Genomic DNA, 19,385 nt, shown 5'->3' with positions numbered 1-19,385 from the left:
GCTATCTATATTGCCAGTGCAGGGTATGGCCAATGCTTCTTGGATTCTCTAAACATGAACTCCCTGGATCATCTTGTACTCAATCCTAATAGAAGCTGGAACAATTCTGACCTGATTCTCACAAAACTGGCTCCAGTCTATTTCCTCATCTAGGTCATGCCCTCATTAGTTAAGAATGATCACCTACTGGCTAATTTAATCTTCAAAACATCTGTTCCCTAGATAACCCATAGCATCCTCTTTAGAAACTTCAAAAGGTAAACCTTTTTCAGTTATATGACGAAATCTCAAACTCACCCACAAAGATAGACAGTTAGTTCAGAATAAGCAGCTTCCTACACTAAAGGATCTTTATGCCCTTTTTGATATGGCATTGACCTAATAGACCACATTAAATGAACATACTAAATATAGATAATGGATTGCATGGATTATGATTTAAGAAAAGGAAATGACAGGCATGAGATAATATAAAGGGACCAAAGTAATAAAAATGACAGGAATAATGGTATGATACAAAAGTAAGTTACGTACAAAAGTACTGTAACAAGGAAACAATGAATGGATACTCTTACTTGAGACGGTTTTGTTCAGTTTTACTTCTTTGCATTATAGAACAGTTCTCTGCAGAATTAAAATTTGTTTTCCAGTTTTCTAATATAGACAATTTATATGTTGAAGGACATATGCACACCACTAGCAATACACCAAGTGCACAGGATATGTACCTCATGCTTCAGATACAAACACTCTGTTCATGTACAAAGGAAAAAATATTCAGTTTACAGAAAGATACCATGCGTTCTGCTCTAACAGCAAATGCTAAATGCCCTTCAGAGAAGAAGTATCAGTATAAAAAGAAGTTACCACCTTGCTCATCAGACAAAAAAAGTTACATGTCTACTACATTTGGCTAGATAAAAGAAGATGATAAACAATAGTTTTATATGCATACATTTAAGACATCCTCTGGTGCCTTGGCCACAACACTTCACTGCTGACAAACAGAATAAATGCAAATTGCTTCAGTATGTTGACAGCAATAATAACTTATTCATACTGATTAGGGAAAAAGATTGTCCCAATTCATTTGTGATTCTTTTCTTAAATAAACACTGTTATGAGAGTGTGCTCTGTGAAACAGCAGGTAGTGTGGTTTCCTTACAGCGAGAGGTTCTCCGGTTTGATTCTTGGTTGAAATACCTTCTGTTTGGAGTCTACATGTCCACCCTGTGTTCATGTGGGTTTTCTATGGGTGATTCAGTTTCCTCCCACATTCCAAAGAAATGCAATAGCTGGATTGGACACTCTAAATTGGCTGCAGGTGTGAGTGTGCATGCATATGTCTGGTATGGGAGAACAACAGCAGCAGGGCTAGCCACCCAGCAGAATAAACATTGGTTCTAGCTGATAGTTGCTGTTGAATTCATACCCCAACCCCATGTGGAAAGAATGCGAAAGGGGGTTGTGAATGTATGTTCATATGTGTGTGGATGGATTGATGGATGGATGGTTGGATGGATGAGAGTGTGTGCTGTACTTATAGGTTAATGGGTTTAGAATATGCTATCACCCAACATGGTCTATGAAAGCCTAGCAATGCAACCCCAACCCAGTTTTTGTCCCTAAATTCACTGGATACCTATATGGTGGAGTGTGTTAGTAATGAGGTAGCTAAGGGTTGTGTGGGGGAGAGGTCATATTAGTTGGGGATTAATTTAATTACTGTAGATCTCTGTCCATCAGAGACATGGGGTGAATTTGTGATTTCTTATCCAATTATCAAGGTTTAATTTGAATAAAGTCAGGGATGAGTTCTGCTTCATAAAGATGGGAAAATTATTCCAAAATGCTGGGATCCATTGAGACACCTATTAGTCTCTCTAGCCTGTTCTATCTATGTTGCAGGCAATGTTCAGGTCCTTGGATCTAGTCTTTCTGGTGCAGTTTGTTTTGCAGATGTGCAAAAGATCCCTCAGAGATGAATCTGAGGATGCCTTATATACCAGACATAGATCACCCCTCAGTAACCTGTAGGGAACTGAGTGCAGTGATAGAATTATAAGGCAATCTGTGTAAGACAAGATACTCATACCCAAGCTTCTACTGATGAGGAGCCTATGAGGGCATTCCAACTATTGCAAGTGCCTGGTTAGATGCATGCTAAAGGGGGCATTGTACACTATGATGAGTCTGATAAGGCCTGAGTAGAGTGGTACTATAACTTGCTTGGACCCAGATGCTGCAACCTTGCTTACGAGTTGGGCAACATAGAATGATTTTCTTACTATCTTGGCTCCATGTTGGTTGAAGGCCAGATTACTGTCTATATATGTTCTCAGACCCCTAACTAGCAGGTCAACTCTTAGGTGTGTTTTATCAACGGAGTACTTAGCTTAGGTGGACAATTTCCTAAAGAGCACTATAATGCATTTCTTGGTATTGAGTTTTAATCTGTGGCTTTGACACCAGTCATTTGTTTGTGTTAGACCCTCTTGCAGGATGTTGGTGTCAAAGGGGGAATCTATGATAGCTCACAATTTGCAGTCATCTATGAACTTGATGAGCCAGACACCTATGATATTAGCCTTGACTTCTGAGAAGTAGATGCCAAAGTGAAGCAAGCTCAGCACAGAGCCCTGGGGTAATTTGCTGGTGATCAGTCTCCTGGTGGAGATGGTCTCACCAATCCTGACTTTTTGGGTCCTATCTGTAAGCCATTCAGCAATCCAGCAAATTATGCAAGGATGTATGTCTAGTTCTGAGAGTTTATCATCAATACATGGGTGGGGTATTGTTTCAAATGCCTTGGCCAGGTCAAGGGGGTCAGTATGCACCATTTCCACTCATTGGTAGCTTTGGTGACCCTCTAAAAGAAGTCTGCCAGGTTAAGTAGGCAAGTCATTCCCTTAATAAAGCCAAGCTGATGTGGGTCCAGTGTGTGTAGGTTGCCAATGTCCATTTTGATCATCTCCATGGTATTTTATTCCATGGCTTTGCATATAAGACTGATAATTCCTGAGACTGGTTGATGGTACACCCTTATGAAGAGGGATGACTGTTGCAGCCTTCCATTCATCTGGCATGTAACCTGGTTTAAGGCTGTGATTGAAGAGTGCCTCAAATGGTCCTGCTAGGTCATTTATTAGACTATTTATGAGACAATTTGGGATATTGCCAAGGCCCACTGAGGCAGTGCTTTTGGCCATAGCGAGTGCCACCAGGACCTGTTCCCTGTGATAGTTGGAGGATATGGTAAAAGTGATTTAACAGGGAGTAATGGCAGTAGTGGGGGTGAAGTTTGAGCTAAAGTTATCAGCCATTAGATTCACTATATCACCCCGGTCAGTGAAAGTTGCACACCATTTACCACCAGTTCTGCACACTGCTGAGTGTTACCTTTAAGCTTCCTGGCATAGCTGAAGAAGGCCTTTTGATTTTCCTTAGCTTGCTAGGTTATCCTGTCCTTGTGATTGACCTTATTGGACTTTATTAGACCTCTTAGTTTCTTGATTAATTGAATCAGTGAGCCCTTGTCTGTATGAAAGTTGCTCTTTCTGATTTTGTCCATGACTTTTTCTTTTTACCTTATTAAATTAAGGATTTTAGGTTTGTTTTTTGGTGTTAGACCTGGCCTTAGTTCTGGTAGGTAGAGCAGCCTCAGAATTTACATGTTCATACAGGGATTTTGTAAATAATTCAACATAGGTAGCTTTGTTCTTGGGGCTTGGAGGAGCTATGAATTTTGACAAACTGTCACTTAATAAGATGTAGTTTGCTTTAGAATAGTTCCTAACTAATACAGGCTTTGTTAAGTTTTCTGGGTCGATTCTTGTTTTGAGCGAGACAGCTTTGTGGTCTGACCTCACCAATGAGGATATCACACAGAGGGGGAATGCAGAGCAGCCCCATGTTGGTAAGTGCTGGGTCCAACATGTTCGATCCTGTGGTTGGAGTCTGCACAACCTCTTCCAGAGCTGTTGTGTTGATAAATCCAAGAATCATTGTGTCTGTGAGTTACAGGCAGTGCACATTTCCCAGTCTCTAGAGGAGTAGTTGAAGTCTCACATGAACAGGGTATTTGGTTGGATGGTTAGCACCTCTAGTAGGTCTAAGTAAGAGTTGTGAACTTCATGGGTCATACAGGGTGACCTGTAGCTGGCCCTTCTATGGAGAATTAAATGTGGCTGAACTTTAGGGCATCATACTGTTTGACTGATCTGGATGTGTATTCATTGCTAATATAGATCAAGACACCTCCACCTTCAGACCGTCTGTGCTACCATTGGTCTAAATATGTGGAATTCACAATAGCCTTGTATTGATGGAGTACTTTCTGCAGCTTTAAACCAAGTCTCCATAACAACACAGATGCCTACATACTCCAGAGTAAGGACAGCTTGTAAAGTGTGGAGTTTCTTGTTTAGCCTCTTAGCATTGAGCAGTGATGCCTTAACTCATTCACTCCAATGGAGCTCAGGAACTTTGCACTGTAACTTCCAATGGGTGGAGCCTAAACCTTTTGACAGAATCAAATTATGTCCTCACATTTCAAAAAATGTTCATATCTCTGGAACCATATGGGTTATGAAAGAAGTATAAATGCCAAACTCTGCAGCATAAACTATGTTTATAGTGGTAGTATTCTTTAGGATCTAGGTCTTAAACCAAATTTTATAAGTCACAGTAAACACAGTGACTATTACATTTGTAATATTTTGTAAACAACTTACAATATCTCACCAACCACTGAAGTTACATACATACTGTCAGCAGCATTTTATTTATCTAGCTGAGAGCTTTCGTATGAGGCTAAGGAATATTTAGAAAAAAGTGAAAATTATATATATATATATATATATATATATATATACACACACACACACACACAAATTAATATCATCAAAAAATAACAATTAATATCTATTTACCTGCGCTAGACAGAGGTCAAATATTAATGCAGTTGTTTGGTATTGTGTAAGCTTTAACATGAAATCTTTTAAAACCTTGTACATAGCATGGTATTGGAATTTTTGATGCAAATATAAACAAGCAATATTTGACACCTGCAGGCATCAGTAGGAGTTAACTACAGATGCACCTGGAGCCATCGCTCAGCTGCTTTTAATTTATTTATTTTTTCTATATCAGTATTTATGTCATTTTGACATTGTCTAGAAAGGCTCTAAGGGGTAGATAAAGTTTTACCCAATATCCTTAATCCAAGGGTGTATAAGTTCAGATCATCATTGGCAAAGCAAATGGGTTTGTTTACCATGCCCTCCATGCTGATAGATATTGGATTCATGTGAAATGACACCAGAAACTAACTCAATAATTAAATCAAATATTTTCTGTTCATACCATAGCATCATCCTTGGTGAAGATAGAATGCTGCTCAATACAAGGCACATATCTGTATGTGGCACATATTTAGAGAGATACATAATATCTTTTTTCATGTAGTCCACTGAGGTATATCTCAGGTCATTTACACCCACATGGACTATGATAGAATTATATCGCAACCTGTGATGCTGTTTCTTGACTGTGTGAGTGATAGACAACTTAACACTAACTTCACCTTGTCCAGCCTGGTGAAATAGGTATCTGTGTGTCGTACAATAGAATCCCCAATGTCAAGAGTGCTGGTACAGTAATTCCTTGCCTTATGGACTTTGTTCTTGGCAGATCATTGGGTGTAGGCTTATGTGTAGTGTTAAGTGTTACTTTTGGTGTGTGTTTTAGTGACTGCTGATGGCAGGTGTTGCCATTTGACAGCTTTGGAGGTCTTTGAGGTTTGGAAAGGTTTCTTTTAACTCACTCATGCCTATACTTTCAGTTAACACTCATAGCTTTGTCTGGTGTCCGGATCTATATTAGTTTCAGCTTCTTTAACTAAGTGCTTTTCCAGTTAATAATAGGCAATATTAGAAAGAGTAAGGGTTTATTAATATAATGAGACTATGACTTTTAATCTAAGATGTCCTGCAATGGAGAAATTAATCACTGTTTGCCCCGTTATTCATATTGTCATATTTATGATCATACTTTCATAACAGAGCGACTTACATTAAGGGTGTGGTATGAAATACCATGGTGAGAGACAGGAAAAATCATTTTCAATGTCCATTTATATCACACTGCACTTGAAATACTACTAGTTGTTTGTTAGTAACTATGAAAAAAAGTTATATTTCCATATTTACTTAATATTTCAAAAAACAAGTGACTGAAAATCTGCTACATGGCATCAAGGGAAGCCTTAGATGCTGTTGAAGTAAACTGTCTTTGATATTTGCACTGTAAGATGCACATCTTGAAAAATATTCAGTGTTATTTATATTGCTAATTATACAACTAAGCATATGTTTTCAGATTTCTGTAAATATCTAAATAAAGATACACTCAAAGAAGAATTGCTTGCTGCCATGTGAAAGCTTATATATGGTTAACCACAGAGATCTAACAGTACATGTCAACAATGTACATTTTCCAAGATATGACAATTTGTGAAAGTTTAGCAAAAATATAATTGTGGGTTTATGTGAATTAATAATATATTTAGTATTTATGGAAAAACTTTGAATGCACTAGTATCAAAGCAAAGAACACTTCTTATTGATAACATTTATATTTGTACAGTTTTAACAGCTTTTATTGCTCACAAAATATTTCCATTTAAATCAATTATTTTATACTTTTAAGTTTGCTTTTTCAGGAAAATGCTCTGGAATGCAAGGATGTGCATAGGCTATTAGAGGTGTGACATTTCTCACCACTCGGGTGTTAATGAGTTAAGTGCCATAGCACAAGAAGATCTATGTGTGTGGTGAACAGTTTGTGAAGAATTTAGTGTGTCTCCTAGACAACCTTGTTTGTAAGCCAGATGTTTGCACCAAGGAAGACATGTATGTACATCTTTCACATACTGTGTTAGTTTCTTTAAGGATTAAAAGGTTGATTGAGTACATAAGACAATTGCTACCTTGTCTCAAGATGTTCATATCTCCCAGGCTAGCCACAGAGACATTAAGAAACTGCAAATCTACATTGTAAGGACCTGTGTTAGGGTTGTGTTATTATTGCTTATGGACTTTGTTTTACAGGGGTCACCTGAGTAGTGTCTAGGGTTAAGGCTAGATGCTAGAGAATATATGATCTGCTGCCTTATGCTTAGCTCCATTCAAAGCCTTTCTGTGTTATAAGTTGAAGTCCTAAGTATTAGCTTTATAGGTTTGCTACTATACATGCTACTGCTAACCATCACTGCATAGTGAACAGCTCTGCGCAAAAGCACATAATAGCACACAGAAATGAGATGAAAACTAGCATCTGTACTGACTGTCCAATAAACAACTGCACTTTTAGCTCCCTGGAGTGCTTCCCAACTCAGAGAGGTCAGGAAACTACCTTCTTTCTCAAGATGGATTATCCTGGAAATTCTTAATGTAAAAGCACAGTAAATGTAGCTCTCAAATGCAGATTATCACCAACCAAGTCTCTAAAAAGCCCTCTGACTGATGAAACAATCTCACTTTAAGCCCTCCTGTGTGTTTCCCAAATCAGACAGACCAGGTCACCTTACTACTACAACTAGTATAGCAGTCCCTGTCTCCTTAATGTAATAACACACTTTGGTTAGACACAACTGAACAGTTACCAACTAGCTACAACAAGTAAATGTCACTTCAAGCCCCCTTGTGTGCTTTCCATCTGAGATATACCAGGCTACCTTTCTACTGCCTCGAGAGTAATTCTTACTTTAATCCTTTCTGTGTATTTTCCAACTCAGACAGACAAGGCTATTTCTACTCTCACTAGAATTGCAGACACAGTTTTCTTAATGTAAAAACAGACTTTAGCCACAATTGAAAAGCTATCAGAAACAAATCAAACAACTATCTACAACAAGTAATTCTCACTTAAACCTACCCATGTGTATCTCAACTTAGACAAACTGTGCTACCTTTTTAAAGCCACTAGAATTGCAGTCCCAGTCTTCTTAATATAAAAACATGCTTTAATTAATTAATTAATTAATTAATTAATTAATTGATTATTTTCTATAAAAATCTAACATCTAGTTACAAGTAATTGCAAAACAAACCAAGTGCACACCAGCCAGTAATGAGGAACACACACTTTAAAGCAATTTTAAAGTACACTAAATGTCTAAGGGAAAGGACTTCCCAGTTGTCAGTAACCAGTAACATGAGCTGAGGAGATAAGACAGAGATGAGATTCTAGAGTCAGCTATACAGAAGATAAGCCCAGGATGAGCTTTCAAGGCCAGATATGCAGTAGGACTGGACAGCTCAAAAGCCTCCAGATTTAAAAGCACAACAGGAAAGGGTGAGAGAGCTAGTAAAAATGCAATGAAATGATGACCCACTCAGAACACCTAGGCACAACACAGAAACTACTTGAAAAGCACTAGCACCGTAGACTATAACAATTCCTCAAATGAATCATTTTAACTTCAAAGAGCAAATGCAACACACAAATATGATTTAAATGGTAAGATAATGCCGTGGATGCGCAATGTAGTCCAAATGATTTATTTTCAAGCTCCAAACCTCCAGCTGAACCAAGACTAGGAAGACTGTCTGCTTATGTAATATAAAACACCAGAGGGATGGGTTAATTACCATAAGCTGTACTTACAACTCACACAACTGTCCAAAGATGCCTTTTTGTTTTAATTTTGAAAAGTGACTACAACACAAAAGTGGATCAGCAATGCTGATAATCCTCTTAAGAGCTCAGAGAAATAACAATGGATACTGCATAGCACAACTCAGTTTATAGCTGTAGCTTCAAATTCAGAACAGAGACAGTAAAATGCAATAAAATAAGTGCCTACTCAGAGCACATAGGCATACCACAGGTACTGCTTAAAAACATACCTTTCAACCACTTAGCACAAGAAATCTGGACAACACCTAAAACAATGGTGGGGTCAGAGGATCAAGACTTGGGACACATTTTAAATACTGCTCTTATAAACTTAGAAAGTTGCTAGAATAACAGGATTTGTGTTGGCATGCATTTTCTGAAGGATATGAAACCTTAAAATCAAAAGCATATTTTTATTTAGTGATGTCAGTCCTCAGTGATTTGACATAAAACCACAAATTTTATGAGGAACAGAACAAAAATATGAGGCAAAAATATGGACATTCTGCGAAAGTCTAGAAAGTTGAGAGGTATGCTTGAATAGCTCTGTAAACTACAAAAATACCTTAAATTGATAGCTTTAACTTTAGATAAAAAGCAAACACAACACTCAAAACTAATTTTAATAGAAAGATAAGTATAGTTCTTTAAATGTAGTTTAAACATACTAAATGTATCTCAAACACTTTGGTTTCAAGCTTTCAAGCTTCCAGCAGTCCCGAGACTACGTCAAAATGCAATATCATTATTTACCAAACAATTGTTGTTTTCTGTATCTAGGCTTATGTTCAAACATTGTAAAGCTTAAATCACATTATTTATGACTTTCTTATATACAACACACATGTATAAGGTTTTTAGTGTTACTATACTTCACATCCATTAGGTGCTCATAGATTCCTCTTCTAACTTTTTCAACATTATGTTTTATTATGCACATAAATCATGACATATATAATATCTTCTGAAGAATATGATAAATATTTTAATCAAGATAGGGAAGTTGTTAAGCATATATTCTCACTGTAGTATGTATTCACAGACATCACAATGCTGGCAAATGTACCCACCCTTAACTTGAACAGCTTATTTATAAGGATGTTTGCTCTACTAGTAACATATTTCAGTGAACTATGAGAAATGCCCCTTTAGTTTCCAGTCACTCATTATAATTTTTCAATGTTTTTTTCTGTTCAAAAAGATAATACAATGTCCAGTTTAATGCTTATGGTGATGAAGCAATGCTACAAAACTATAAAACTAATGTCAAACATTTGCATTATATAAAAATAGCATGTCCTAAAATGTGGTAAATAGAAGAAATGTGACTTATTTTACAGAACTGAAAAACTGCCAATTGCAGAATGAATGCAAGATCCTGAATGTTCACCTCCCTCACCCACCGACATAAATTTCGCCTTATACCACAGGCCCATATCCATGCCAGAAAAGGAAGAGCATAGAGCTATTGACATCCACTATCTATACATGATAGAGCAAACATTTTTATAAATATCCTATACAGATAAACAAAGATTATTCTTTTATAACCTTTCTCCAAAGTGCACCATCATGTAATACATCATTCCAGACACTGTCATTAGTACCCAGAGGATTACCAGTACTAAAGACGATGTAATATGTAGTAATTACCAAGAGGCTGGGCAGCTCTTAGCTTAAGCATATATCATGGTAAGAACTGCCATGCCATCTACCAAACAGCATTTGGATTTGAGAGATGCAGCAAGCCAGTATCTTCAGATGAATTACGTAAGGAATACTGAACCACAGAAACAGTAAACTTATGTATGCACTAAAATTTTGACTCAATGATATGAAAACAGATGTCTTTTATAGCACAAATGGCAAATGGACCAATACCTCTGTCTATTTAGTGAGTAGCTCCAATCATGGTAGGGATGATGACTTTACTACAGAAATCAGGTATGAAGGCAGATATCTGTACATTTTTTAAAATAATGGTTAATTGTCATGTAAAACTGAAGATCACATGTGTTTGTTCAACATGATGTGCTGCAGTTTCTTTCACATCACAATGATTTTCTATAGGTGACTTGACAATCCTCCAAATGTGTGTATGTGTGTGTGTTTGTGTCTGTGTGTGTATGTGTGTGTGTGTATGTGTGTGTGTGTGTGTGTGTGTGTGTGTGTGTGTGTGTGTGTGTGTGTGTGTGTGTATCCTGCAATAATCTGGCATCTCATCCAGGGTTAGGGGTGGATGTAATAGTTATGGCATTTACCATACAGACCAAACTACAGGGTTTGCTTCTAATCTTTGGGAAACATGGCTAGGCTTAAAAAGGCCCCCTGGGGTCATTACACTAGTCATTGCTCATAAACAGTTTCAGTGAGGGATTTGTTCTCTTACACCTATTGACAGATGAAAAGGCTTTGACTACCTCAAGATTTAGGAAAGGATAAAACAGATACTGTAAAATGAATGAATGAATGAATGAATGAATGAATGAATGAATATTTATATTTTCAAAGAGCTAACCTTTTGGAATGCATTGTATTAAATCAAAATGCAAAGTAGCACCCCTTTTATTCTGCATAGTATACCAGTTTATCATTTTGTATTACTTGAACCCCAAACAACACTTCTTTAAATATGTCTTTGCTTAGTCCTACTTCATTTGTAAATGGACAACACCTTTATAATAACAGTAAACTATTTTAGCTGATAACCGATATATATATATATATATATATATATATATATAGAGAGAGAGAGAGCAGGGTGGCCGCGGTGGTGCAGCAGTTAGCGTTCTTGTCTCACAGCAAGTGGCTCTCTGGTTTGATCCTCGGTTGAGGTGCATTCTGTGCAGAGTCTGCATGTCCTCCCTGTGGTCACTTGGGTTTCCTCCGGGTGCTCCGGTTTCCTCCCACATCCCAAAGACATGCTGTAGGTGGATTGGACACTCTAAACTGGCCCTAGGTGTGAGTGTGTGCATGTGTGTACCTACTGTGGAAGGTTGGGCGACAGGCTGGCAACTCGACACCGTAAAAACTCCACTGCCAATCATGAATGGACAGCCGATCCACTGTGGCGACCCCTAACCAGGAAAAGCCAAAAGAAGAAGAAGATATAGTGGTTCATTAATTCAGCACATGTGGAGACTTAAAGCAATACTAGAAACAACAGGAAAGTGATGGGGAATACACTGCAAGAAGGTTTGGAAACAAGTAACAAGTTCTAAGGTTACAAGTTTTGTTTTACAATTTGAAGCCATATATAAATCCACTAAGAAAGAAAGAAAGAACATCTTGGGAGATAATGTACAATGGAACCATTGTCCTTTTGCAGCATGGAAAGGGAAAACTGTAACCCAGTTTTAAGGACAAGAGGCAGAATTATGATGACAGGTTATTTACCTGTTATGAAACAAGCTTTCGTTTGACCAACATGAAGTTGTTTTTAACATTTCACAAATGTCCTGTAGAGATGGAGTCCTGAAAAGACACATCTTCAATGATATATGTTTACTTCAACTGTCTTAATATTTGAATACTCACAAGAGAGTTGGGAAATATACTTGTTTTTATTTATTTAATACCTATGCAAAATAAATAAATTAATACATATAAAAAATAGCTCGGTAGCTGCCACTGCTTCAGCGTACTCAAATAGGAATCCTGCCGCAGAACTAAAACAACATGGGCAGTTTTGTAAAACTTAACCAAAATCAGCAAGTCGTGCTGTTTGGAAACGGCGGATTTCGGTTAGTACATGTAGCAGTCAGAATTTTTCCGACTGCCTTGAGAGTAAACCTAAGCCCCGGGACACATTAAAGAATGCCCGATAGCAAACTGCATTCCTGAACATATTTCAATATGTTATGCTTTCTATGCCCATTTGCAGAAAAAGACACCGAGAAAGCAAACACTCATATTTACACACACCAATCTGTTAGGTTGTCATTCAGTATGCTGAAACGTATCCAGTACAGTAGTACTCTTCTTAAAGGAAGTTAGCGTATTCAGCAAAGGTCTCCACTCTCCAGTAATATTTGGGGTAATCATTTCTCGTTTTAAATGTTATGAAATTATTTAGGAATGGAAATGAAAATTTCATTTCATTTTAATCTCCATGATAGTTAATAAATCTGATTAATTTGCGGCGGATGGATTTGTTAACCTTGCTTGAGTTATACAACCCCCCCCCCCCCCCCACACACACACACCCTAAATACATCTGTTAGTTGAATATCACCATCGTATTCACCAAAGTCACGTAAGCATTTACATATCACGTCCTACAAATTAAGTGGTACTGGAAGAGAATGGCAAACCCCAGCAGCCAGCTATCTCCAAGTGAGCTATCATGTCACCGGTGTTCATCTGGCACACTGCCGAGCTTTCAATACAGTGGCAGACATACTATCTACCTCCCGGCACAAAAATCGAAAACAATGTCAAAATATAATGAGGGACAAAGGCCTTGCCACATCAGGAACAAACTTTAAATATTGCTTTTATATATTCAAAATATTACTAGGATCAAAAGTTTTGCATTAGCATTCATTCTCTGAGGAATGTGAAATTTGAAGCTGAAAATGTCTGTCTTTATTTAGAGACTGTGATCTTCAATGACTTAGACTACATTTTATTGTGAAACAGAGCAAAAATACTATGCAAAAGTAGTGAAATTCTGGGAAATGGGGGGGGGGGGGTGAGAGCCATGTAAGAAAACCAACGCGTTGTCATGTTGCCCAAACAACAAACGTAGACCAAATATTTGGAGTTTACTTATTGTCTACGATTTTAAAGTTTACATTCCAAGCCTAGTCCTACTAACAAAGCTATACCACTGACCAACCTCAAAATGTAAAGTTTAAATAGAACGTTTCAAAGTATGATCATTCTTAACAGGCCGGAATAAATACCAATAAGTGAATAAATAATCTACTAACCGTTCTCCTACATGTCATTTGTCACCATACGAGACACATGTTTTGAAAGCTTTATGCAGAATAAGTTACCACTCAGGAAGAAACACTGCATGTCATTATAATCACCTGAGAGCGAGGTCACAAAATAACGGTTCAAGAGGGTCTTAACAGTTCCATCAGCTCCCGTGGGAATCAAAAATCTTTTTTTTTTTCACTGTAATTGAAGAGTAAAATACACTAGTTTAGCTTTTCAACTAGACACACACGGCATCGATTTTTGAAACCAGGAGAGCTGTCCCAAGGTGACTGTGGAAGAATAGGTTTTCCACTTAAACTGTGGCAATACATAAGTAAATAAATAAAAAAGTCACACCTTTTCACCTTTTCTGCCACTTCTTGACCTATCCAAGCCAATGCAACAATGCTGAGATCAGGTTAGTGACAGCAACACTGCACCTGTTCTAAACCGCCTTGTAGACAGCAAATGAGGCTTACCTGAAGGTTGGAGACCTTAATCCTTTAAATGACAACGGACTGAACGGTTTCACATCCCTTCAACTGCTCTCCCTAGAACACTGAAAATATTTCAGGAAAGGGAACCTCAGAGCCGAGTCCACTATTAGTGCTGCCGTCCCAGCCCCCCAAATTAAATCTCTCTTTTTCTTCTTGCTCTCTCTCTCTCCCTTACGTACAAACAGTTACGCACAGACCGTCTCTCACTCTCCCTCTTCCTACCCCCCCCCCCCAACACACACACACACACACCGCCACCACCACACATACAGACGTGAAAACACACGGAGTAAGAGAGGAAAACCCTTTCGTGACTGGAATCCGCATTCTTTCAGTTCTCTGGGATCCATGGCAACGAGTCCATAGCCCCCAAAAATCTCCAGTAAAGGCTTCACTCTTACACTATCTCAATGACAGGACAGCGAGTTCCTCCTTCGTTTCTTCCTGAAGTTTAACTCTCTGGGGGCCTAGGTAAAAGTCTGCGCTGGCACAGTGTGGGATGTGACCGATAGTGTTTTACAATTCTGGACTCGCTGGATTCCGGCATCTCTCGTATAGCACTTGCTATTTCGTTTTTGCTAACCGACAAAATGGGCATACATTTTCTGGACGTTAATTAGCCCTCTTTCAGCTGCTTTCCCAGTGAACACAGCATATTGCTGCTGTGCCCGCTGATGCATTTTGTTTGTTACATGTTTATACATTACTTCATAATTTTCACCAGCTCCAAATGCTTATGTCTTTACTCAGTTACCCAATGCAAAATGCCACACACTGGCCCACGTCTAACACCTTCCACTCTATTTGAAAGGGCAGTCCAGATGTTGGAACTGGCAAATGCCCTTATATATCAGGAGTCACATTTCTATTTAATTATTACATCGCATCATGTTACACACACACACACACGTACGCATACACTTTTTTAATTTAATTTTAATTATGAGTCACGCGCTTATGCTAGTTTTGTGCTGTTTTTATTTTAAGGTGTGTGTGTGTGTGTGTGTGTGTGTGTGTGTGTGTGTGTGTGTGTGTGTGTGTGTTTCCTCTAAGATCAAACCATATGTCTTTATATTGATTGGGGCTACAGCTTGTCTTGAGAAATCTCATTTTTTATAAGAAAGACCCTACTTTGGGCATCTGAAAATGAAGTCCACAAGTAAAGGGTTCTGCTAAACTGAGTTAAGAACTAACCTCATGTTTGTGGTTGGGAGAATGGCCTAATGGTTAAGGTGCTTGTCTTACAAACTCAAGGTGCAGCGTTTAAGTCTCACAAGGGATAACTGGCTAGGCTTAAAATGGCTCGCAAGGGCAGTTAGCTTAGTACTAACCTATCAACCTGTAATGTATGTCTGTGCTCTAAATACTAGTACTACATAACACTGATAATAATAATAACCATGCATATAGTATATGTGTGTCATGCTTCTGTATTAGTTAAAATATTTTCTGTAGTTCTTAGGTAGGACTACAGGAGAAAACTTGGTTCCAGTATGTCTAGATAAGCCAAGATACAGCTCAGTGTGCGAAAAGCAGGAACATAATTTGGTGCTGAATTGACTAGATTTCTATCATTTTCATCATCAGCATTGTAATCACAATCATTATTGTCATTACCATCGTAATTAATTAAGCTTGTAGTGCCAGAAAACATCATATATATAAATTCAGGTCTGTGTTTACTGATCAAATGGTACATTTGTTGAACTACTACTATTCATCGCCAATGTACCACCGAACAGCCATTTCAATGAACATGCATATTCATAAAAATTATGTCATCGAACAGTCATAGTCATTCCACATACACAAAACAGCATTAGGTATGCATTGGAGGGCCGTTCACCAAACCCTGCTCATGTGGGGGGCTGCACCCCCCACACTCCCGCTAAGTATATATAACAACTCCAAGATTGCACTACAGTGGAGAAAGGGCAAATGTCCTTATCCTTACCATAATGCAATCTTAGTAAGAACTACATGCTGTTTTGTTTCTATGGGCAAATTATAATATTTACCATTCCCCACTGTAGTGCGATCTCAGAGTTGGTATATATATATATATATATATATATATATATATATATATATATGTAGCGGGGGGGTGAGGGTGCAGTCCCCCACATGAACAGGGTTCGGTGAACGTCTCTCCAATATATACCTGGTGGTGTTTTGTATGTCTGGGCTGACTATGAGTGTTCAATGAGATCATTTTTCTGGATATGCCTGTTGTTTGAAATGTATGGTCGATCGTACGTTGTCAGTGAATAGCCAGTTGACAAATGTACCATTCGATCAGTAAATAAAGACCCTAGAGATTCTTGATTTTTATGACCTCTGCTATTTAACATGCATAGTTCATAGTTCATGTGTCATAGTACCTATATTGGTTTGGATTTCTCATATAAATGATACTTTGCAAAGGTATCATCCCCCCTCAAAAAAAAAAAAAAAATATATATGAAGAGAATATATTTAACCAGACTACTCACAATACACTAAAACTGCATTCTTTGAAAGATATGCAGAACTGATTCTTACTTAAATGGGGCCTCATGCAAGGTAATGGACTGAGGTCCCCTAGCCATAAAAATATCCCATTATCTGGCTGTCTCTCCCCACTTACCATAAAACACTGTTCACACCTGTAAGTGTACATTATGTATTCCTCTTTACTTTTAATATGATCTCAGAAATTTGGATTTTATGTAGTACGTTCATTTCAGATTTGTCAAGGAAGGCATTGAGAGCCATTTGCTAAACAAAACTTAACACTCACATTGAAAACAACCTCTTCCCTTGAAACTTACATTTACTGAAGGAGCATCTGGCAGCCATTATACTGCAAGAGACATGCTGAGATTAATTGCCAGATATCATAAGAAAAGCAATGCTAGACTGAGGGCAGTCTTAGTAAGTTCACTATAGTACATTAAGGTGGAATAATAATAGGCCTGAAAATATATAGTCAGAATTGTGTTTTCATGTATATATTCAGTTTCAGGGAAAGACAGTTCATTAGAAAGGAAAAGATAATTGTGCTGGCTGAGCATGAGATGTGCAGAAATACAGAATGTTCCTTTCTCAAGGGAAAGATGTATGTACTTGCAATGGAATGCTAGATAAAGAATTGACTGTGAGGCACATGCAAGACAAGGCTTGGAAACCAAGGCAAAAGAGGTGTGTACAATATTACAGAGTTTTGATATTATTAAGATATGCTTCAAACATTGTCAGGAGTCAGTAAGTTAGCTTTTGGACTGATATGTCTCACCCTCACTCAGCTCCCCTCCCACCAACTCAAGAACTATCCCTATTCACCCCCCACATATTCTACCAACTATATTACTCAAACATAAAGCATCCCTACAACTTAACATAGTAACCCTCCCACCATACCTATTATCCAAAGAGCACAATCATAAAGTTTCCCTTATAAACAAACACATTCAAAAACTGAGAAAACTAATAACCTCATGCATATCAAAACTAGCCCTAAGTGGAGATATCCACCCCAACCCTGGCCCAACCATCTCCAACCCCAATCCTCATAATCAGACTAGAAACCACAACTTCTCCCATATTACAGCCAATAGAAAGCCAAATGACTTCCTTCTACTAAGCCTAAATATTAGAAGTATATCCAACAAAGTCCATGAACTCCATGCCACCATAGACTTGTACTCCCCAGATATAGTCATCCTGACAGAAACCTGGCTAAAACCTCACATTACCAGTGAGCAAATACTCCCTACAGGTTATGGCATACTAAGAGTAGACTGGCTAAACAAGAAAGGAGGCGGTGTAGCTATAATATTTAAACAGCATATACACATCCAGATCTTAAAATCATCAGCTCCACAAATAGGCAATGAAGAAATAATATATACCAACCTCAAAATAAACCAAAACAAAACCATCAACATAACTGGATGCTACTTCCCACCTGGCCAAAACATCCCTCCAATAGAAAACCTCCTCAGCTGGTCTACCCACCATCTCCCCCAAGAAACTATCATTTTAGGTGATTTCAATATTGACTGGCAATCCTGTTCTGGCAACCATCCAACCCATCGTGTAAACCTTCATGGCTTCACCCAACTAGTCCAGTCGCCAATCAGGATAAATAAAAACTCCAGCAAGCACACTACCCTGGATTGGATACTAGTGAGTAAGAGCTCCCAGTCATATATAACAGGCTGCTTATCAGATAGCCTCAGTGATCACTCCCCAACATTCCTACTGAAAAAATACCTATACCAAGCTAAACCTGTCGTCTACCATCAGATACGTAAAAAAATAAACTTTAACCCACTCACATTCATCTCATCCCTCAAAGAATGTAACTGGCATCCTCTAAAGTACCTCAGTCTTGATGACACAGTTGAATTTTTTAATACTACCTTCCTGAGCATCCTTAATTACCATGCCCCCATAAGACTTTCCAGAATCAAAGCACAACCCTCCCCGTGCTACAGAAAACCACTAAGTCAGAAATGAAAAACAGGTATAAAGCCTGGGAGCACTGGCGCAAAACCAAGACCCACTCAACTAGACAGAAATTCCTAGAACTACGCAATAGAGTCAAAAAGCTAATAAAACAGGACAAATTCCAATACTACCAGTCTGCCCTAGACTCCTCCAATCACAGCCCCAAACAATTCTGGTCCTCCATAAACTCCATCCTCCACCCAGGTAAAGTCAGTACCCCTCCTCCTAACATCCCTCACTCCTCAGAAAATATTGCTACCTCATTCAACACACACTTCACACAAACCATACTATCACTAGCTAAACAACACAACCCCCCTCCCCTCCAACCCACACCTTCAACTACTAATCTTCCCACTGCCTTCTCTTTTTCTCCTGTACCTACCTCCAACATAAAAATACTCTTAACTAAACTTAAACCCACCAAATTAGCAGCAGACAACCTCCCAAGTGAATACCTACAAATCACAGCTGATGCTTTGGCCTACCCAGTATCCATCTTGATTAACCGATCTCTGTCAGAAAGTTATGTTCCGACACTGTGGAAAGTATCACATATAATTCCCCTCCACAAAGGCAGCCCCTCCACAGAACTAACCAATTACTGCCCCATAGCTATTCTCTCTCCACTCTCCAAAATACTAGAGAGATGCATATACTCTCAGGTCTCAGACTACCTCCTTACTAACAACCTCCTTTCCAATACTCAGCATGGTTTCCGACCAAACCATAGCACCACCACTGCCTTACTCTCCTTTACTAACACTATCCTTCAGCATAAAAACAATG

At 38.3% G+C, this 19,385-nt stretch overlaps 1 long non-coding RNA gene across 4 annotated transcripts in view; it reads right to left on the bottom strand.

Moving 5' to 3' along the window:
* The window catches only part of LOC122807069, an 844,116-nt gene extending 829,815 nt beyond the window's left edge, over positions 1-14,301 (bottom strand). For 2 of the 4 annotated variants that reach the window (XR_006365589.1, XR_006365590.1), the window contains exon 1: positions 14,088-14,292. This is a non-coding gene — a long non-coding RNA (uncharacterized LOC122807069). Of the gene's footprint in view, positions 1-14,087 lie in introns of all 4 variants that reach the window. The other 2 variants (XR_006365591.1, XR_006365587.1) reach the window with 2 other exon arrangements.
* Positions 14,302-19,385: the final 5,084 nt, after the last annotated feature.

Source organism: Protopterus annectens, chromosome 7.part0 (genome assembly GCF_019279795.1).
Source record: "Protopterus annectens isolate FY-2018-M chromosome 7.part0, PAN1.0, whole genome shotgun sequence".
In the NCBI taxonomy this organism is placed as follows: Eukaryota; Metazoa; Chordata; order Ceratodontiformes; family Protopteridae; genus Protopterus; species Protopterus annectens.
Note: the sequence above shows the minus strand (reverse complement) of the source record. Positions and strands in the feature narration are given on the sequence as shown.